Source organism: Podarcis muralis, chromosome 2 (assembly GCF_964188315.1).
Source record: "Podarcis muralis chromosome 2, rPodMur119.hap1.1, whole genome shotgun sequence".
In the NCBI taxonomy this organism is placed as follows: Eukaryota; Metazoa; Chordata; class Lepidosauria; order Squamata; family Lacertidae; genus Podarcis; species Podarcis muralis.
The window spans coordinates 62,452,670-62,475,860 of record NC_135656.1 but is presented as its reverse complement, the minus strand read 5'-3'; the positions used below and the strand labels follow the sequence as shown (position 1 = coordinate 62,475,860).

Here is a 23,191-nt window from a genome sequence, read left to right as displayed (position 1 = left end):
CTTTCATTTTAAAAACAGTAACATTTTCCTACTCCTCAAGGCTGTGAAGTAAAGCTTGAAAATGTGCAGGCAGTGGCAGTGAATCAATCACAACCCAAAAGGGATCTTTATGGGTCTTCCAGTGTCCAGAGGCAATGCTCATGAATCTGCCACCCAAACTTCTCCTTTCCAACCTACACCCTCTAAGTTTCAAATCAGAACTCATCGTAAACACATGCAAATGTATGCATTCTTTTTCCTTTAGATGAACTGTGATGCTATGCTTTCCTATTTTAGACATTTAAAATATATTATTCACACCCAAGCAAGAAAGTCTGACTACACAATGGCCCCTGAAATATATTTGGGGAATTAGGCAAGGATGGCTGTTAGTCTACCTCAATACCCACCCAATGAAGCAATACTTATCACCAGTTACTAAGACAGGAAAAATAACCGCAGAATTCTCCTTTCTGAAAGAATAAAATTACCCCTCTCTCTACATATCTATATCATCTACGTATGTGTGTGTGTGTGTGTGCGCGCGCACAACACCAAACACATATATTTGTTGTTGGCTAAAGACCACAGCTAATGTTGTAATTCAGAAGCTAGGACAGGCCTTCCAGCTGGGATTATAAAGCGCTTTGTTTAAGGCTCAAGCCACAGCAACACAAAGACTTGCAGCTTCAGAAGGTGTGGAATGTTAAGCCAACTCACTCATTCAATTTGATGCTTTTCTCTAATCTTTTATTTTTAATTAATGCTGTTTCTCTCTCCTAGGTAATGACATTTGAAGAGCATCTTATCCATAGCTCTTTTCATCCAGGTACTGCTGCCTGGAGCAGCATGCCTCTGGTTTCTTGAAAGGTAGCCTATTTGTTTTATGGCAGTTATCCGAAAGCTCTGATCAGCCATGGAGGGTAGGGACCTAGCTTTACTGATGCAGCAATCTCCAGTGTTAAATACGTTTCATATTTATGCCTGCATGTATTATATTAATGCTAGCACTTTCCTTCCTATAAATCCTCAGAGAGCACCTTTTGAAGGAGGAAGAGTTGAAAGGCACAAGGGGATTAGGGCTTTATGAAGCCAGCAGATATCTCTAAGGAAGGAGAGATCTTTTCATCCTGCTAAACTGTGCAGGCAGGAAGGCGAGGGGAAGAGTGCAACTACAGGGCTTCAATCCATTTTGAGGCTTTGTGTCTCCTGGTACAAGCCAGACCACCATCAGCAGACTACAGGTCACACAATACAGCTTTCCTGTATCCTTGCTCCCTACATTCTACAAACAACATCTCTTTCTAGCAGAAATGAACTTGTAGTTGCCATCAACCTCCATCTCCAGCCAAGAATCTCTGGGATACCCAGAGTAATTCAAGAGCAGCAGCAGGAGGTTACTTGGCACAGCTCTTGCTCCCAGGCTCAAATGCCAGCACAGAGAGAAGGCAACAGATGCCCTCTTTTGAAGAAACTCCTAGTTGTGCTTATGCTGTTTGAAAAGAGGGCTGGAACACAGAACAGCTGCTGCTAACTTCTGACCACCTCCAATCAACCAAAGCAAGTTGTTTCAAAAATTAGCAGAATGCAGATGGTAATCAACAGAAACACATTCTAAATGTTATACAGAACTGGTACAACATAATGAAAATCTTATGAGAGGTATTTTGTTAAAAAAGGAAACAGCCTCTACACGTCTAGTTCTCAGATTCTTCATAGTGTCCATCCCAACAGATTTTTGGCAGTGTTAGGTATTTTAATTCTGGCCATCTACTCATTTTTTTAGTATCTTAGGAACTGTATCTCAGGTTTTTGAAAATGCATAGGAGCAACAGTATTTCTTTACCTGAAATTCCCATTATATATATATATTTCCTTAAATTCTGCTCACCAGTGTCACCCATGCCCCCAACCCCATGTGACCACGTCCACTTTGAATCAAGGGGGCTGCTACAACTATAACCTTACCAGGTTGGACATTTTGGACCAACATATCCACTTTGTTTTATTTATTTGTAACATTTATATCCTACTTTTCGTCCAAGCAGCTCATGGTAGCATCTGGTACTCAACCAGGCTAACATTTTGCACATCAGTCACAAAAATGCTTGGCTGTCTTAGTGACTCTCTAGCATTAGTGTATCAGGAGCTCAAGTACTTGGAAAAACATTTTCCAGTAGCTGACATGTCACAGTGAACTCAGGTACAACTAGCATCCTGTTCAAAATCCCAACTACTTAATGTGTTACTAATTATCAATGACAGCAACATATAAGTCAAACAGACAGCTCCAATTTTTGTCACAAACAGTAGCTTTAAAAAAAAAAAAGCAGGGCAGATTTACTGTATTGGTTATTAATCAGTTTAGCCTCCCTGTGCCCTCATAATAAGTGTTCTTCCTTTTGATACTCCGTATAAAAGCCATCCTTGATCTAAGAGGCATGAGATTCAATAGAAAATTCCTGGCCACCTTCCATCACCTGTATGGATGTCTACTTTGCCCTCTCTCCCCTAATCTTCAATACTGGGGTGCAGAATATCTTGGCATAAAGAAAGTGCAGCTTGAGGCATGAGCTTACCAGTGAAGAACAAAGCAACACTCATGAACGCAAGACAGCATTAGGAAGACATACCCCTTTGATATTCTGTATAAATCATTCCAGGTTAAGCTGCCATCCAAGGGATGCTGAGAGGATCAGTTAATGAGTGTGAAAGCACTTTGAAGATGAAAAGCAATCCAAGCGCCAAGTATTATTTCAAATTGATATTTATGTATGCTGCGTTTTCGTATTTTAAGATGTGCCTTGGCAAGCTAAGGGCTCTCTTTATCAGGAACTGTCCCCAGAGCAATCGGAGGAGATAGATTAGGAAGGCACAAACAAAATTTATATGTGGAATTTCCTGGAGGGAGAGGGAATTTCACTGGGAATAAAAGCAGCAGCGGCTTCTGAAACAAGAGAGAGGGAAACCCAGGTCCTAAACAACACAGATCCATATTTCTATTTTATTTTAAAAAATGATAAGGGAAAAGAAAAGCAAGTTCTCCACCCACCAAGGGCCACCAGAGGCTGCACTGTTTTCCAGGACCAGTCCCGCCTGCTCCTCACCCCCCCCCCTTCACCACCACATGGGTCTCCACAACATACTGCAAAGGACAAAAGTTTTGTCCGTTCTCAGGAATATATATATTTTCCGGGGTGGGGGGGAGAGAAACTAGAGAAAAAGAAATCTCCAGCAACAGTAGACAGATGCAACTTCTAAGGCGCCCCTCCCGTTCTTTCACACATGGGACCAACACGCTTCCCCTCCCCAGCCTAGAACTGCAGCTTTCGGGGGGGGGTCAAAGAGACCGACTGCCGGGGGGGGCGGATGGAGAAAAGAGAGGATCATCCCAAACCACGGTTGAGGGAGGCGGAGAGGCGGCTTTCGCTTCTGCAGGCCTTTCTCCCTCCTTCCCCGCCAACTAACCCCGCTCCCTCCTTTGTCCACTGCACCCCCCACTCCGCCCCGCCGCCGCCGCCTCCCTGCCGCTCTCCCTCGGCCCTTCCCCACGGCGAAGGAGGCTCGCCTTCCTCCACCCGCGAAGGCGGAGGAGCAGCAGCCCGCGTCGGACCCTCGCCTGGCGCCCGAGCTCCAGCCGGGCCTTGCACGCGCTCCCGGCGCCCCCGCAGCCCATTCATTAGCCTGCGAGAGAGCGGCGGCGGCCGCCCGCTCGCCCCTTCCTCCCTCCTCCTCGCCGCCTCGTACCTGTTGTCCGCAAGCCCCCGGGCAGCACCTGAGGAGCCAGGAGGAGGAGGCGGCGGCGGCGGCTGGGAAGGCAGGCTCCCTCGCTCCCTCCGCGGGTTCCCGGGCGCCGCTTGCTAGGCAGCTCTCAGCCAAGGCTGCCGTCCTCCTTCGCAGCGTCTGCAGCAGCCCACAGTGGCGGCGGCGGAGGGAGAGGGGGCTGGTGCGCGGTGCATTAGCAGCGTCTCCTCCTCAAAGGCCACAGCAGGCTCTGCGGGGAGCACCGAAGAAGAGGAGCTGCTGCTGCTGCTGCTGAGGCTGCCGCGGTTAACCCTTCCCAGCCCGGCCCCGCTGCTGGCAGAAGGACCGAGCGACCTCCTGCCAGCTCTCCCATCAGATTTGCCCCGCCCCCTTCCTCCGTATCTCCACCCACCAAGAAGGTTCCTCCGGCGGCGGCGGCGGCGGCGTGTGTGCCGTGCCTCTGGTTTGTTTGCCGAGGCGTCATCGGGGCTGCAAGTTGGGAATCCTGGCTTTCCTTGCAATCGCCCGCCGGCTCTGCTCCAGAGTAGAACCGGAGAGGATCGCGGCGGGTCTGGGTTGGAATGCAGCGGCGGCGCGCTCCGGAAATCAAGGCTGCCTTTCGCTGCCAATGCTGAACTTGTACCGCCGAAGTCGGGTTTACTTTTGAGACAGCGCGCCCAGTTGATCGTGGCCGTGTGGAACAGCATCTCGGAGCATGCTTAGCATCTCGGCCTTAATCAGGCGCGTGAACCGGGTCGTCCCGTCCCCCGCGCGCTCCTTAGCCCGAGATGCACGGGGATCAATTACTTTCTACTAGGATTCGCACTGGCACCCCTTTCTGCTGTAGACCTCAGTGGTGTTCACGCGAGGCGCCTAGGCCCTAGGGAAGTGCATTGGGCTCCGCAACTCACAGGTGGAGCGGGATAGGTTTTGCTGATTCGTAGCCGGGAAAGTGCTCGTCCAGGGTGGAGGGAAGTACAGCAAAGAGGCACCTGCGTTTGTGTAGATCAGCAGGTCTTTGCCTAGTCCAAAAGAGACAAGCAGCGTTCCTAAGCGGTTTGCAGGCTTTGAGGCCCTCTAGCATGGCAGCCCACCTTAATTTATTTTGCTTTGTTTGGTGGAACAGTAAGATTTTTGGGGTGGGAGGGGAGTGTCATCTGTGCACCTGCAGTAACCCATTTCACATACGGGGAACACCGAGGCCAAAGACAACTCTAAACCCAAGCAGAGCAGAGAACTCAATTCAGTAACATGACCCCAGCTGAGCTGCATGACTCTCTGAAAATCAGATATATGCACTGTGTGGTCAAAGAACTCGGCGTGTGGAAGACAACACACTTTTTCTGTGTGTGTCACCCACACGTGTATACAGAGAGATGAATATGTCACAGATCTAGGTTCATTTCAGCCTCGCTTTCTCTCATAGACACACACTTCTCTCAGAGCCTGGTCTGGATCCAAGCTACTCCTTTGTTAACACCTGCTTGTTGTGGCTGAGCAGCTGCTGTAACTTCCTTTCAGCCCGGTATCATTCAGACAAGCCACAGATTAATAAGTAACTAAATGAGAGTTGGGGGAAGCAAAACAGGAAGGAAACAATCTCCCATGCCTCACTGGTGATGTGGACATCAAAAAGCTGCAAGGACCAGCCAAGAGTTGGTTGGCAATCCTGTTTCAAAGGCCATCAAAAAGAATAGGTTTGCACATAGCTGGCTTCTAAAATGGTTTGCAGTAAATTTTCTTTAAAAAGGTTTGCAGCTGGGAATACTGTCCCTACCTTGAACATGTCTTACTGTGAAGTACGCCAGATAATTTAGATGCAACTTAATTTCAAGGTAAACGTACATAGGGATGTAACCCTGCAGCTTGATCTAAGCACAGTGATTCCGAATATCTGTCACACTTTTACCCTGCTGTTCTCAAGACAGAGGTGATCACGGTGGTTTATAGGGAACCCATATAGCTTACAAGACAAGAGGTGCTTAGGCTTCATAGACACCATACATTTAAAGCACACACCCAAAGAATCCTGGGAGCTGTAGTTTCCCATCACAGAGCTACAATTCCCAGCAAGCATCCTTAACAAACTACAATTCCCAGGACAGGGTGGGATTTAAATGTATGTTGCCTCAGCAGCCGAATTGCATTGTTCTGGACCTAGTGAGTTCAGTGCGTTTATCCACAATTCCAAGGTACTGCTGCACTTGGAATTTGGGGATTATTTTTTTTTTAGATTACTGAACCTTAGAAAGGGTACTGTAGATCTGGAAAGGATGCAGGAAAAAGGGGCAACTCCCCTATGAAGAAAATGTATAATATTTGTGGACATTTGGTTTAGAATAGCTACAGTGTAGAGAAAGTGACCAATGAGAGAGGTGGTTTTTTTTTCCTTGTTCCATAATACTAGAACCAGAGCTCCACTCCAAATATTTCTGTGGTGCCCCCCCCCCCCGGCCTTTACATTACTTTGAGAGGCCAAAAGTAGGTAGAGACAGAATTCCAGACTTTCACATATCTAGGGAGGTCAGCAGTGTACCCACTGCCAGAGCCAACAGCAGATGGAGCCAATTTATTCTAGGTTTCCCCCGTCACCACTGTGATGAGGGCAGTGTTCTGTGAGTGCAAAACAGACGGGACAGTGCCCTGTTTGCCCTAAATCAGGCATGGCCAATCTTGGCCCTCCAGCTGTTTTGGGACTACAGTTCGCATCATCCCTGACCATTGGTCCTGTTAGCTAGGGATGATGGGAGTTGTAGTCCCAAAACAGCTGGAGGGCCAAGTTTAGCCATGCCTGCCCTAAATGGATCCATCTCCACTGGAGAAATAAGCAGTTGTTCACATATCACATAATTAAACTATGACATTCATTAATATCACTTGGTGATAAAAGTGTACCTTTCCACCAAGATTTGGGCACTGACGACAGCAAAAAGGTGGAAAATATTCAGTGGTGGCATGGTGGAAGAATCCCATTTGTAGTTTCTTCTTCTGCAGCCTATATTTTAATCCAGGCAATTTAGGACTCTTTGTTGTGTGAGCCTGGTTAGAAAGTGGGAGATCAAATTGGATGTCAGTTAACTGAGTTTCAGAGCTGCCGTTTGTCACAATATTAGGGTTTTTTTAAAGTGTTTAATAAGGACGCCTCCCAAAGATTACTTTCTGGCATGGTGATTTCTTCTGTGAATAGTTCAAAACTGTGAGTCACCACCTTCCAAACGAATCTGCATTTCAAAAGTTTCCAAGATGGGATGAGAGATTTGTCATTTCAAAATCTGCCAGTAAATCAGCTCCACAGTGTAAAAATGCACATGCAAACCAGACAGTGAGTGGTGATGTCAGACATCAGTTGAAAAAACATTTGTTTGTTGATAGGTCCTTTGTTACCAACTTGATGAAATGGCTCCTGGCCTCCTCAGAGCATTACACTGCATTTGGCACTTTAGAAAGTAACAGAACAGAGAGGTCCCTGCCTCAAATAGGTTACAATCTAAATTTCTATACAGCGAGACCGGGAGAGAGAAGAATACCCAAGAAGACACAAATCTAATTACTGTATAATGGCAATCTGAATACTAACCAATGTACTCTGGCATAGGTTTTAATGGACTACAGTTCACTTCATCGGCTACTTTAAGTTTTATCTTGAGATGTAAACATTGAGGTCAAAAGGAAATGAAATGCAGAAAAGTATAGACAGTTAAAATTATATTACTAACAGTGGTCATTCACACATACACACACACACACAAAATCCAGAAGTGTAGATAACATAGACATTGTGGCATCGGTTAGCCAATTAACACATGTGATAGAAACTAGTTGTCATTCCACTAATTCACTCTGCAAGTGTCAGGTGACACAATCACACAACTTAATAAGTCATCCACAACTTCAGCCGTTCATTCCCCTGTTTTTTCAATGTTATTTATGGCATTATCTGCCAACAATGGCCCCTCTGCATTCTGCATAGGGCAAACAGATCTACACAAAAGAATGGACACAAATCTGACATCAGAAATGGCCATATCCAAAAATATGTACACTTCGTAAATGCATACATTTATTCATTAGTTATTTTATCCTACCTTTCAGGATATAAATCCCATCAAGTCAGCTTACAAGTAACATTCAATTGCATATTACTTTTAGAGGGAGACCATAATGTGAAACTGCTAAATTACTTCATCAAGAAGTTAAATACTATGGCTTGTGGTTTGAATCAGGATAAGGGATTTTTGTCACACTGCATGTGCCAATTGGCTTACCAATATCAGGTGGCCAGTGTTATCAACAGCTTTTCTGTGTGTGAATGGCCACCATTAACAATGTAATTATCACTATCTAGATTTCATTTCCTTCTTACCTTACCATTTACAGCTCCTTTCCATGTACAGATATACTTCAGCTCCAGATGACAGTTTCATGCTTCTGATAGTAAACTGCAGCCCATGCCACAACACATTGGTTAGTCTTTGCGATGCCACAAGACACTGCTGCTTTTGCTGCAGCAAGCTGACATGGCTCCTCCCTTGGCAAATGTGAACATACAGGGCATATGCAGGTTTATGTGGAGTTCAGAAGAGTTTAGTTCCAGGTAAATCTCTATAGGATTGGAGCCCTATTTTCACTTGGCGATGAAGGTGAAGCAAAAAGCTTAAGGGGAAATTCTGATGGGAGATTTGCTGTGCCACTTTAGAAGCACAGAGTGTATCTCCTTGTTGTATATGGTGCAATTACAATTCAAGACATTCCCCTCTTAGGAAGAGAATGTTTTATTGATTCGCAGCAGCATGGTGATGTTCTGGACTTCCCGGGGAAATCGGGACAATTGCCAAGCCTGCTCCCAGTTCTGCACAAGGAGACGCAGCAGGATACTGTCCACATGCAACCCTACTGAGTGGCATAGAGTGAGGTGGAGAGAGAAGGAAAGCAGCAGTATCCACTGAGAGTCAGTGTTCCTTTCTGCCCCGCAGGGGAAATAAAAAAAGAGCGCTAAGGACAAAGAGCTCCTGAGTACATACGAAGTCCATTGTTCTTTCTAATTAATGGTGTTGAACTCGATGGAACAGCACAGAGTTTGTGTATTTGCATTCACAGCACAACATTTCCATAGCACACACTTATACTGCACTACAAATGCAGCCACCTCACCACTTGATACCTTAATCACGTGTACTTTTTAAATAAAGGGTTGCTATATGAAAGCACCCACATACTAATTAATAGCAAAAACAGCCCCGGTGGATCTTTGCCAGGCTTTGTGCTTTTCGGTTCTGGCCAACAGCCCAGAGGTTAAAATTCAGACTAGACTGACTGGATGTGTTTTCTTCGTGCTTCTTTCTTATGTCCCTTGTGTTCAGAGATGTGCTCAGTAGCTGTCTGTGGGCAGTATTAAGAGAAGCTGGGCCATGCGGATTACCTGGGTATGGAAGAAAAAAACTAATATCTCTGGAAATACACCCTGACCTTTTCAGGAGAGATTTCTTCTATGCCAGCAATCCCACACACTTCTGAAACCAAGGTTTGGTTTGGTTTTGACTCAATGTGGGTGACATTGGTCTTGGGTGGCTTATCCTAAGTTATGTGATAATCTCTCAGCGAAAGGATTCCCCGGCACTGTGATTAGCCGGGAGAAGAATGCGTTTGATGCTCTGTCCAGTGATCTATATTTCCATAAAGTCCTTTCTCCCCCTGCACCATTCCTGCAGCAAAACTTGGTGGAATGCCCTGAAGGGCCGGATGAGGCTGCCTGCTTTTGGAGTAATTGGTATGTCTAGCTGATGTCTTCTTCTAAGGCTGCTCCCTTTCTTTGGCAATTGGTGCGCTTCCTGTGTCCTCATGCATGTCAGATTTTTGAAGCCAATTAACTCTGAGGTTTCCCCCACCACCTAACCAGGGATTGAGAAGAAGCTGCTGGCTCATCAAATAATTTCCACTTTTCACGCTCCAGTTGAGAGATGAGGGGCAGATCAGCTCCAACGGCCAGCTGCATGTTGGACTTTGCCTAGCTACAATCCCTGCTCTAGCCTGCAAAGAATTCCATTCCCTTGGCCTGGAGGAGAGTTTGGAGGTGGGGAGAGAAAGAGAGAGGCCCAGATTTCTCCTAGTTCATCATTTTCTCCCTGCCCCTTTATTCCTGCCTAGAGGCTTCCGAGGATTGTTAAGTCATGTACAGGCAAACTCAGAACAATAGCAATGGTACCTGAAATCATTGTCAGCACACAATAGAAGTCATGTGGATGCATAAATTCTAAACACCGAGGGCAGATGACACCTACGATGCAATCAGTGGCAAAGAATACATTGCTTCCACACACCCCCATGGAACAACCTCGTGTTTCCAGCTCATGTTCAAACAGATTGGTTTCAAAACAAAACAAAACCACTGCAGTAACTGAAAGTTTTACTTTTTAGTTGGTTCCTATGAACAAACATAAACATTTTCTTCTGATCAGATTGCCCTGGGCATACGCTCAGACTTGCAGGTAGCCTATGGAGATTAAAGGCTCTTCCAGATGACCAGTTAATTGCACATTCATTCCATTTCCACACACAGGTACACAATTCTCATGGTGCTTCTACAATGTCGCTGTTCATTGACCTTTCCGATTGGTTTGCATTGAGGTTATATGATGTCACACAGTGTTGCCAATACTCCAAACTTTCCAGTGCGTCTCCCCTTGCCCATATTTGTGGTGAAATGTCTCCTGTAGTTTTCCATTTTGTTTTCTATCAACGAATTGTTTGATATTGTGGAACTGTACCAAAACAGCGCCCAGCAGCAAAGAACAAAAGAAACAGCAATCCAAGGGTGTGAAAACGAAGTACAATAGGCATTACTCTTAAGAGTCCGACATGAACATGTTGTGAGCAAGCAGGTTTTACAGTTCTTTCAGGAGAATGATAAAAACAGGATCTTCCAGTCATCCACAATAAAAAGAGTTATTTAATATATCATTTTAAATAAACAGCTTTCACATCTCTAAACCTGTGTGTACTATTTTGTGAACACGTTGCTTAAATAAACTTCAGCTGCAATCCTATGCACACTTACTTGGAAGTAAGCCCTGCTAACATATTGGGACTCACTGAAGAGTAAACATTCATCAAATTGCACCCTAAAAGAATTATTATTATAATGCTAATAAATTTAAAAGCAGGTAAATTGAAAAGTTGACAAATAAGTGCCTATGAAGATAAATAGCAAAAGAAAATTTATATTGGATATAAATCCAACAGGGAAAAGCAAAATAAAAACACACCATAAAAACAAATGGGAACAAAAGTAACAGAAAAACAAACTAGTATCCTGCGTCACAGGACAGGAAGCTGATCTGGGATGGGGATCCTGTGGCCAGCCCTCCAGATGTTACTGGATTACAATTCCCATCAAACCTGTCCACTGACCGTGCTCGCTGGGGCAGATGGGAGCAAGAGTCCAATGTAGAAGGTACATCTTCAAACTTATACCAGCCTTATATCCATTTCATTGTCCCCAAAGAATCCGAGGAACTCTGATCAGGTGACTGCTCTGAGGATATAGGAGATCCCTAAGCAGAGGTAGAATTCCTCAGGGAGGGAGGGAGAGAATGACTATCAAAACTTTATGAGCACACTTATGTGAAAAAAAATCCCCTCTGGATTCATTCCACGTAAAAATGTATATTTATGGCACAAATATGCCCAGGCACAGCCAGTCTGAGCCACGCAGCAAGAGTGTCTGGAGCAGCAAATTCTGTAAAGCAGGTGTGGGGAAACCTTTGGTCCTCCAGATGTTGATGAACTACAATTCCCATTACCCCTGATTATTGGCCACTTTTTCCTCTCCCCCGTTAATGCACTTTTCTTTCCTGTTGTCTTCTGTCCCTTGAGTCTCTGCAGTTTCCCATCCCATCTTTCCTGTGGTAGGTTCATTTGAGATCACATATTTCCTCTAAGCTATTTTCTGATAATGTTACTGTACAGTAAGTACATGTGGAAAAGCATACCCCTCAAAAGGCAAAGGCAAAATGTGAAAACTTTCCACCAGAGGCTTAGGCATATTGCCTATTGTGCATGAGTTAAAGTCCATGCACTGATCAAGAATTCACTGTATGTCTAACATACAGTACAATGCTATGCATGTCTACCCAGAAGTAAGTCTCTTGGTGTTTAACGGTGTTTGCTCCCAGGTATGTGGGTACAGGATTGCAGCCTAGACTTTGGTTTAGAGTTGGTGGAAACAGGGTTCTTGTACCTTTACCAACTATGTGGCAGGCAGAAGTTCAACTGGTTAAACCTTTCATAATATAGAAATATAATTATTAGAAAAGCTTCATCTGTTCACATTCTGTCTGTCAGACATTTTATTGCGTCATAGTAAGGGATTTATTTTTCCTGTGGCCTCTTCTACACTTGTGAAGGACACAAATATGCACATGACAAAAAGCCATTTGCAAATTGTATGTAAATATGTGTCCTCTTTTGCAAGTGTCCTCTTCTGCAATCTCCATGAGCCCAGAAAATCCTGTTGGCACCCCTGAGCGCTGACACCATGTTTGTGAGGATCCTGGGCACCCTCTTTCAGTGCCCTGCCTGACTTACTGGGGCACCATGGATGGTGAGCTGCATTCATTACAGAGCTGAATGGTGGCTTCAGTGAGCAAGCTGCATTTCTCTGGCCCCCTGTGTAGGAACAAATGGGGAAAATAATAAAAAAGATTGGTTGACTCCATGCTGAGTGGCACTGGGCAGAGAGGCGCACAGGACAGCTGCACCGAGCAAGCAAGTGAACTATCTTTCTGTTCCCTTCCTGGAGCTCTCAATACTTCATTCTTAAGACAATCAAAATACGGCCCACCTCCGTGGTCCGTTCAGCCACCCAGCGATGACCAGGGATTTTAATGAGACTCGGAAATTCCACCGGCAGAGTTTTCCACATGTGGTTGTAAACACTGCACCTGTTTATTTTCCATGCTATGATATACAAGAAAAGGGCCACACAAGAAAGGTGTCAGTTCTACTTTTCAATTCAGCTTCGTAACGAAGGATATTTATTGCTCCCATTGTGCCTTCAGAGCTTCATGTTCTTTCTTGATCTTTGAGATGAAAAGGCCAGCCCTTCGTCATCTGTTTGTGTGCCACTGAAAGGCTACCAGAGTCTGTGGGGGCAGAAGAATCCCAGCGCTTTCGCATTCCCAACGGCACTCAGCGCAAGACACACACAAAAGGGCTCCAGGGACTGCGGGAAGGCCTTGTCATCCCATTTGAGAAACATCAGTCAGGATACACGTTCTCCCTTTCCAGCATTGTCCCAGCTCCACCCTCCGCCCCCCTAAGTCTGTGTTTCATTAGCTAACATTTTGTGGTTGTCTCACTACACACTCAAGTGGGAATATCCAGCGCTGGAGAGAAAAAGCGTTGCTGTGATATTTGGTGTACCACATCTGATAGGGATGAAGCAGTAGACTGTCTGATCTCTGGAATGTGGCCTCTGGCACCGTTCTCTGGAATAATTCCCCATTAACAAATGGGAAAAGGAACCATTTAAATCAAAACATCCATCCCCCAACAAAAGAGAGAGGGAGAGATACCAGAGGAAAGTGAAAACACAAAACTGGTTACAAATTTATACTCACCAGGCAGAAATTCCTATTATTTGGAACTTAAGGCAGTTTTAGTACCCTTGCGTGTTTTCTGAGAGTCCATATTGTTCCAAAATATATTCGCGTTCCTGTGTCCATTACACCCCCGGATACGTACATTGTCTACAAAAAACATGGCAATTTTGTCAAGAACAAAGGTCGTTTGCAAGGTCAGCTACAATAGTTCCAAGTGATACGGAAGGAACAGGGGGGGGGTACCCATCCTTCCCCACCGCTCCCTGAAGGGGTTCGAGGCCGGCTGGGCACTGCAGGGGCCCCCACACCATTGCATAGGCACCACACTGTACCCCTGCCTTGTAAATAAAAGGCTCTCTTTCCTGTCTTCACGCGGGCGGAATAAGCCCCATCTTTCCTATGCCTTTCTCCCGCCCTATTCCTAACGTGAGTGTATCCATTCTTGCTACAATGTGTCCATTTTGTTTCGCTTTTGATCACCAATACGGAATAGGTCAGAAAGCATAGAAAACCTTTGGAAATTGATATAAAATCAACCATAACTCCGATTTCCTAGCTCTTGGTGTCATTCAACTCAGCTCCCTTTGGACTCCATGATGCCACCCCGACCTCCATAATCCCTGAAGCGACAGGTCACGTACACAGGAACTTCTTAATCCTGTCAGATCGTCCTGCCAAACCCTTCCTCCCGGCAATGCCAGGTGGCAGACGATGCATATCACTGTCCCATTGTCATGCCACCACCGGTACTCAAGAAATGTTTATTTATGTATATCCCTCACTCTGCACATTCCCCCTCCCTTATCTCAAATGTAAATCAATGTAACCCCACCTCTCTGTAAACATATTCATGACGTGTGTAATATATTCATGATGCAACCCGTGAAACCCAACCTTCTCATTATGTATTCATGACGTTTCTTGCACTGTATTCTGGGACATGGAGGGAGTTTCAAAAGTTTAGGTCGCCCCATTCTCGGGGTTCAATCTCGCCTTGAACCTGTTGCGCAATAAACTTGGATCTTCTGCTGCTTGCTCCTGTCTCCGGCTGAGCTCATTTTCCTCCGCAGGGACCCACGGACTTAGTCCGATGAGCTGGGTGGCAGAGCAGCCTCGCACCCAGATTTTGCCGTAACAGATGGCGCCCGAACGTGGGGCTTGCGGTTCTCCCGAGCTGCTGACTGGGGGCCCCGAAATCTTCAGCCGGCTCCGGGCCATTTTGCCTGGGAAGATCCTTTTGGACCCCCAGCCATCTCCCGGGCGGTAATCAAAAGCCCTAGGAGTTCAGCCGGGGAGCAAAGAGGGATCCAGCCGGCTTATTCATCGATCCCGGGATCATCATAGAAGACACGTGAGTATAAGGAAAAGGAAAATCCAGTGCACTGGTGGGAAGGGGGTGGAAGTCTCCTGGCAACTGAATTCTCTGCCCTCCTCTCTATCGCTCCTTCTCGCCTGTCTCTTGGTCCAATTGGTGAGAGAGACCGTGGACTGCTGCTCGACCCAAAAGGGGGGTTCTGAGCTCTATCTCTTTCTCCTCTCAAACCCTCCAGTCAGCCGCACCAATTGAGAGTCCGAAAGTAAGACGGAGAGACCCGGCTTGGAAAGACAGCCGACTCTCCGCAACGGGCATCTCAGTTGAAAGCAAGGGGTTGGAGTTCTCTTTCCGAACTTCCCGAGCGCCCTTACGGAGGGGGCAGGAAGGGGTCTTGCTTTCTATCCCAATCCCAGCTGCACTGGTCGGAGCCACGTAACACGTGTATCGTGCGTGAGCCCGCTTCCAAAAGCAAGGGGGATTTTCAGTTCGAAGTTCTATCCAGGGATCACCCGATCTGGCACCGCACCGCACGGGCGTCCAGTAGGGCCCCTTTTCCTGAGATTGGGACGATAGATAAGGAGGTTGCCAGGAGGGATAGCCCAGGAGGAATTGGGCAGGATTTGGCAGAGTGGAAAGGAACCCCAGGATTTGGAATAGGAAATAAGGAAAGGAATAGAGGAAACTAGATAGATAGAGCTCGCTAAAACCCATTAGGAAGTTGCCAAGCAACAAGAGATAGGAAACCCTAAATAAACCCCTGTACAAGTTACCCAAATCCAAATCAACCCCTCTCTTTCTCCCTTCTCTATCCCCCCCCCCCCAAAAAAGCAACAACAACGCATGCATATATAAAGGGGTACCCAGCCAACTAAGCATTGTGAGCCCTGCCAGTTTGGTTAACTGGTTGTGTTTGAAGAGGCAAGGAGGCTCTTAAAACCATGTGGGACCTTCCTACTAATTTCACTTAATGAAGCTAAAGGAAGCGGCCCAACTCCTTGCAATAACCAACTGAAGGATGAGAATATATATGTTTACATGTTGTCTGTTATGTGTGTTGTCTGTTAATACATATATGTAGAATATGTATGTTTACATGTTGTCTGTTATGTGTGTTGTCTGTTCCTTCTGTCTTTGACAGACTACCTTTCTTAAGTGTGCATAGTTTAAACTGCAAGCTTGCTTCAAAATTTTAAATCTAAGGAAGCCATGCTGGACCTTATCAGTCCTAAATAATACAAAATGAGAATGAGGGGTGCAAATGTTTACCCCACCTCTTGCTTTGCCGCAACTTTTGAGATTGTGAGTCTACAGTCTATTTTGGAATGTGAAGTTAACCTAATGTTTCTGCTGCGAAAGCCTAGTTGAGCACAATTGCTCTCAAGCTAAAATGCAGTATTTCATTAAGCATATGACTGACAATATGGTGTTCTTTCTAAGAAAATATCTGAGTCCATTTTTAACTTTGATTTGGTTGGACATAAGAGTTGGACAGAAGAGTTATTGTAAGGCTCCTGATATCAGTCTCTATAAGATTTCCTAGCCTCTTTTCTTAGAAAATGCCCCCCCCCCCTTGTTTCATTCTGTCTCTTTCAGGTTTTTTCTTCTTCTTTTCTTCTCCTTCTTACTTCTGTGCCAGGTAAATTTACTCCCGAGTAAGCTTCCTTTAAAGGAAACTGCAAAGGGGGGGGGGCATAGATTAGGTTTACTATTCCTCTGCAAATTCAGATTAGGCTTACTATTCCTCTGCAAATTCAGATTAGGCTTACTATTCCTCTGCAAATTCAGGAAAAATTGTCACTTTTGTATTCCCTTTAAATCAAATCTATGGCTGTTTTAACTATGCTTTATAAGAGATCCTCTCCCTATCTTAAGAAAATGTTCACTTCAATCTTTCTTTAAAGATAATTTGTCTAGGAACTTGCACTCTAAGGAACTTGCACGTCTAAGGAAGTAAACTCAAACTAATCTCAAGATCTGCTAAAGGGTTCTGTATAAAGTTGGGAATTTTTATTTTCCTCTTCCTTAGTACATGATAGGAGCACTGATTGTGCTCTCTTCCCCAGTAGTGCCTGTGTACATAAGTATGTGTGTGTAGTACAAATCTTGCTGTGAAATCTTGCTGTGAACCCTTTATTTTGGAGGGTTGGACTAGATGACCCCAGGGTCCCTTTCAACTCTCCCAATTTGTGGCTGTGTGGAAGGACATGTGTCTGCAAGCATTGCAGGGTAATTCTTAAATTCTGGTGTGGTGATGGAGTTGAAATTCAGCCTAGCTTTGCTCTTTAGTTTTAAAAAGGTGAGAGGTGAAGCTGTGATGTTTTGAAGCACAACTGGTAGTACCAAGCATTTGAGTGATTACAGTGTTTATCATTTTGTTTATCATTTTGTCTACTATTTGAAAATCAGACAAATACACACGGGCCTTGACCAATCCTGTAAATAAATACACACGGGCCTTGACCAATCCTGTAAATAAAGGGGCAGGAAAATTTTTGTCTGCAAATGGTAAGGCCGAAAACTTAGAATGTTAAAAAAAAATAAAAAAAAAATAAAAAAAATTAAAAATCCTATGAATTCTGATTCTCTGGCCATTTTCCCCCCATATATAAGGGCGCGGCATTGTTCCACGAATGGCCAGAGGGATATTAGCCCTTTCCTGTACATAAAGGAAGCAGTCGCTTTGCTTGGGCTGAAATTGCTAGCTTTTGTTGGTGAATACTTCAATTGCTGAGTTTCTCTCTTTTGTTTAAATCTAACCCTCTTTTAAAATCTACTCCTTACCCTTCCCTTATTCAAATTCTAATTTTGCCAAAAGATGCAACATTTCAATAGTATAAAAGGTTTGCTGAGACATGAACTCCACACATGCACAGAGACTAGATCAAAAAAAAAAAAAAAAAAAAGGATAGGAAAAGAAATGAGAGAGAGAGAGAGGAAGGAGGGGGAACTGTGGGGGGGGGAGGAGGTTTATGTAAAACTTGGAACCATTGAGAGAAATCACCCTTAATGTGTCCCAAGTTTGAAATCTTAAACATGCCAAATTCTTTTCACAGGTAAATATCAAAGAATTCCACCCCTCAATGGGATTTAAATCACAGACTTTGTTTGTGTGCATTTTAGGAACAGCATTTCCTGACAGGCTTCTCACATGAAATAATTTTCCCTTTTAAGAGGATATGTGAACCCCGATAACAAAGTGTTTGTCCCTTTTTCTCCCACAACAACTTTCTTTCTGTTCTGTGAAATCCCTGCTGTATTAACTTTCTTTCTGTTCTGTGAAATCCCTACTATATTAGTGACTTCCATCTCTTCGTGGCTTTGACACTTTTAAAGTTACAAATAATCTGTTTCCATTTATTTAATCCGTTTTTCCATGATGTCTATGAAATTAACCGAAGCATAACCAAACATTGTTTGTGGAATGGTATTTGTTTACCTTTTGCCTGAGCATTCCTTATTAATTCTGTCATTTTGGCTAGTTCAAGGTACTTGCACAACTTTAAATTGCCATTAATTCATTTTCCAGTATTTTGCTATTAACATTCTAGCCGATGTTGTCACATCAAGAAACACTCTTTTATTTTCATTGTTACTTCAGATTTCTTAAAATTCTGTGTCTTAGCATTTATTTATTTTGGTTCCTCATAGGTCAATGTGTGTGTGTGTGTGTGTGTGTGTTTTATTATTATTTTAACTGTGTCTTTTAAGTCCACCCTGCCCTTACAGGATATCACTTCTACAAGTGTGTTATTACAGATCCAATGAAAAGCTTCGCCACCACAACAGAAGACACCAAAGTTTCAAAGTGGCCACAGCTATCTCTTTCAAAGGATATAGACTGCCGGAGGAGTGGGGCTGACAAACAGGGAGGAGTTGAATTGCAAGGACATTTTTTTGACTTTTATATTCAACTGATATTTAATTAGTTTGTTGTGTATTATGTGTTATTATGTAGGAATGTTGAAGTGTGTCTGATTATGTGTTATCTCCACAAAAGAAAAATTTATGTGTAATACATACATAACTATGAACAGCAGAAGGATATGGCTTACACCCCAAGTCTTCATGGAGGACTCCCATATATTACAATGCTTTCCAATAGAGCAGACTATACTTAGATCAAGTCAACTGATGATCATATTTCCTTGTCCCACCTGGCACTCTGAAGAGTGCCAACCTTCCCTACCCATTTATTTATGCATTCAATGTTTTTCTATATATGAAGTTCCCAAATTTTACTATTTCTTTCTTTCTGTTCCAGAAAACTATTTCAAATCTTTTCTATGATTTCCCTGCATCTCTTGCAGATTCAGTACTGTCTTCAAGTAGCAATTGTTCTGCATTTATTTACTTATTAATCTTGGTTTTCATCTACAACTGCGAAATTAATCTATCAGATAGATTTGAAGCAACACTCCTTATTATTATTTGAGATGTTTTGATTAGGATGCCAGATGAAATTGTGTGTAGATCATGTCCCAAATTTTATTTATTTATTTGAGGACACGACTACCATTCGTAATATTATTATTGATAACAAGAAAATTGTATATGCCTTGATGTAGCAAGAATGGTCCCTTATAGAGTTAAATTGACTCATTTGGACAAATGCCCCTTAGGAATGGCTTTGGTTTTAACATATTGGTTTTGAAAAGTTGAGAACCATGGGGCAAGATAAATTCAAATTGGACTCTACCGGAATTGGGCACGTGTATCCAGGCTGCAACTAGTTTTTGGTCCTTTAAGAGCAAGTGGACAACTTTCCATGAGGGTGAGACCAGAGCCTGCAATAATGAAAACCCCATAGAAAGACCAAGGCGAAGACATATCTCTCATGATGTGTCCAAGCCTGGTCAGCTATGGTGGTTGCCAGGCGACATGGTTAAATGAAAGCCCTGAGGGGATTCAGCAGGATGTGTTACTGTACCACTATGCCGGTGTGAGACCACAGAAGAGCTAGCTTGGCACCTGAAAACACAAAAACGGTGGGGCTAAAAAGCAAACTGCATTTTTTTTCAGTCAGTAGTGGACCTTCCTGCTAAATGTAAAGCATACACCACTATTGAAAGTGTTTGAAAGAGCTAGGGTGCCACAAGTAATTTTATTCGTCCGTGTTGTTCCCTCTTTTGCTGCCCACCCACCTCCTTTTCCATTAGAGCCTATTCCCACTCACAGGGCACCCCTACATTCTCCGAGATTTAGGGTGCGGAGAAAAGATTTGCAAGTTCTTGCAGAACTTTAATGCAAATCTATCTCCGAATGGGGGACTGATACGGAAGGAACAGGGGGGGGGTACCCATCCTTCCCCACCGCTCCCTGAAGGGGTTCGAGGCCGGCTGGGCACTGCAGGGGCCCCCACACCATTGCATAGGCACCACACTGTACCCCTGCCTTGTAAATAAAAGGCTCTCTTTCCTGTCTTCACGCGGGCGGAATAAGCCCCATCTTTCCTATGCCTTTCTCCCGCCCTATTCCTAACGTGAGTGTATCCATTCTTGCTACAATGTGTCCATTTTGTTTCGCTTTTGATCACCAATACGGAATAGGTCAGAAAGCATAGAAAACCTTTGGAAATTGATATAAAATCAACCATAACTCCGATTTCCTAGCTCTTGGTGTCATTCAACTCAGCTCCCTTTGGACTCCATGATGCCACCCCGACCTCCATAATCCCTGAAGCGACAGGTCACGTACACAGGAACTTCTTAATCCTGTCAGATCGTCCTGCCAAACCCTTCCTCCCGGCAATGCCAGGTGGCAGACGATGCATATCACTGTCCCATTGTCATGCCACCACCGGTACTCAAGAAATGTTTATTTATGTATATCCCTCACTCTGCACATTCCCCCTCCCTTATCTCAAATGTAAATCAATGTAACCCCACCTCTCTGTAAACATATTCATGACGTGTGTAATATATTCATGATGCAACCCGTGAAACCCAACCTTCTCATTATGTATTCATGACGTTTCTTGCACTGTATTCTGGGACATGGAGGGAGTTTCAAAAGTTTAGGTCGCCCCATTCTCGGGGTTCAATCTCGCCTTGAACCTGTTGCGCAATAAACTTGGATCTTCTGCTGCTTGCTCCTGTCTCCGGCTGAGCTCATTTTCCTCCGCAGGGACCCACGGACTTAGTCCGATGAGCTGGGTGGCAGAGCAGCCTCGCACCCAGATTTTGCCGTAACACAAGAAATATGCATTTTAGAATACTTGAACCCTTGTGAGAGATTTTCAGAGTGGGACTTGCACAGAAATTATCGTGCCAAGAAAGGGGGAGAAAATATGACTAATAACTAGTCTCAGAGCTAAAGTTCACAATGTCCAGTGGCGAAAATGTTCCCACTGATTAATTATTCTTGTGGGGAAAGGAATTTGCTAAGTATTCGGCCTGGCATTTGCAAACACCCATCCGCCCACACAGTAACAACATGACTGTTAAAGGGGTTCTGATTAAGCACATTTGTCCATTTGCATCTTTCACTTAAGGGCTTGCCGGCTTGACCAGCATCTGCCAAGCTAGGAGAAGAGATAAACAGATCAATCTCAAAACAAATTATGCAACTTCATGAACTTATCTTGGTGGGAACTGGTAGACCACACAAGTAGAATGGATCAACAGTGAATCAAATAATTGCTTGATTATTTTTTTTTAAGGCATGCTAACAACTTAAAGCAGATTTATAGCCACATCACTGCAAAGAAGGACTAAAGAGAGCAGAAGTATTTTGGCCGAATATTCTAGAATTATCCAATGCAATTACCAAAGAATGCAGCAGCAATCCTATATGCAGTCCGGATGAGCAGCAATGGGAGGCTGTAGCCACAGAACAGTTGAAGGGAGATAGCTAAGGAGATAAAGTTGAAATATTCTCCACTGTCACTAGTTGAAAAGTAGATGTGGCTTTGGAGTTTATGGCTTACTTCCTGGCGAGAGATCCTGAGAAAATAAATTATCTTTCCTAACTAGCGCCAGGGCCTTTAATGCCAAGCATTAATGTTTCTGCCAATTGTTAATTGCCTTGACAAGTTCTCTGGAAGTGGTCTGAGAATGCCCCTCTCTGCTGTTGATAACATGGCGGTACTGCCGGTGCACGCATAGCCTCGCTTTTTTTCTGATCTGGGAGAAGAAGCGGAGAGACATTATTCTTCCTGTCAAGATACAAGGAGAAAACAGTATCTAAAAGATAATTCTGGATTCCTTCCTGTCGCACTGGGAGCTTCAGACTGATCAGCAGACTCAGCACTGGGGTGGCTTGACTGGGCTTCCAGAGGGGGCCGCCGTTCATTGGTTGAAGCTTCTGAAACTGCTGTGATTGGGTCTCTCCAATATAACTCCAAGACACTAACCACTACATCACACTGGCCCCTTGGGTTTTGTGAACTCATCCAAAACATAGAGGGAGAGGGGCGGGTGGTGGTGCTCCTTCTCTTCCTTAGCTCACTACGAATCCTTCCCTTTGGCGGGGAGGAAAAACAGGAGGCAGGGCCTTACATGGGAGATTGCTGGTGCCTTACATGGGAGATTGCTGGTGATCAGAGTTGTGCTTTCTAGGTGCTCATCTGGCAGCCTGGGCTATTTTGCTTTGATAAAGCGAAATAAAAATGTGCCGTTTCCTCGCCTCTCACATCTGTTTCCAAAAACGCTTTAGATTGGCCATATCCTCTCAGATGCTAATTCCGTTTATAGTCTGCCCAGCCCAGCCTTCCATGCACATATGGTTCCTTTTTTTTCTGTAGCACTTCTGGGACGAAATTCTATCCCACTCCATTCACCTTTCCTGCACAGGCTGGCTGAGATGGGCCACCCACGTCGAGGATCCAGGCATAGCGGGGGGGGGGGGGGGGATTCTCACACACATGAAGCAGCATCCAAACTCCCGCCAACCCCCTGGTGGCGCTTATCGCCAGCTGGAAGATTGCGAATGAGCTTGCAATTAATCAAGTTCATGTGGGAAGGAAATGCACTGGGTTTGGGGGCGGGGTTATCCCATCGCTCACAGGGGTGTTAATGGGTTGAAGTGAGTAGGCTGACACCAAGCAGTTTGTGAATCCCTTCTGGGGCAAGATAAGGGATAACGAAGTCTGGCACATTCAGGTCTTGAGGGTTTTTTGTATGGCCTTATTGGCCACCTCATGAGAAGAGAAGACTCCTTGGAAAAGACCCTGATGTTGGGAAAGATTGAAGGCACAAGGAGAAGGGGATGACAGAGGAAGAGATGGTTGGACAGTGTTCTCGAAGCTACCAACATGAGTCTGACCAAACTGCGGGGGGCAGCGGAAGACAGGAATGCCTGGCGTGCTCGAAGGGGTCACGAAGAGTCAGACACCAACAATTGGGAACTAGTTACAAACCTCCCTTTATCAACAGTGATGTGGATACGGTGACGATGGGGCTGTTGGCCTAAGGAGGCTGGGCCTACTTGACTTAGGTAAATGTTGAGCCTTATGCAGCGACCAGGTGTAAGTTGTTGCAGGCCTTGGAACCAGACATGGAAACTTGCCTCAGAACAGGCATTGGCAAACTCGGCCCTCCAGATGTTTTGGGACTAC

The 23,191-nt window shown here is 44.7% G+C and overlaps 1 protein-coding gene and 1 long non-coding RNA gene across 2 annotated transcripts in view; both read right to left on the bottom strand.

The window, feature by feature from the left end:
• NDST1 (N-deacetylase and N-sulfotransferase 1) overlaps positions 1 to 4,090 on the bottom strand; it is a 76,807-nt gene extending 72,717 nt beyond the window's left edge. The window contains exon 1 of the mRNA XM_077924617.1: positions 3,727 to 4,090. The gene's annotated coding sequence lies outside the window, so the exon portion shown is untranslated. The remainder of the gene's footprint in view (positions 1 to 3,726) is intronic.
• Positions 4,091 to 12,644: 8,554 nt separating this feature from the next.
• On the bottom strand, positions 12,645 to 21,885 carry LOC114591355 (uncharacterized). The gene is made up of 2 exons (XR_013391924.1): positions 21,403 to 21,885; positions 12,645 to 13,469 (listed from the first exon to the last, which is right to left on the bottom strand). It is a non-coding gene; the product is annotated as an uncharacterized LOC114591355 (long non-coding RNA).
• Positions 21,886 to 23,191: the final 1,306 nt, after the last annotated feature.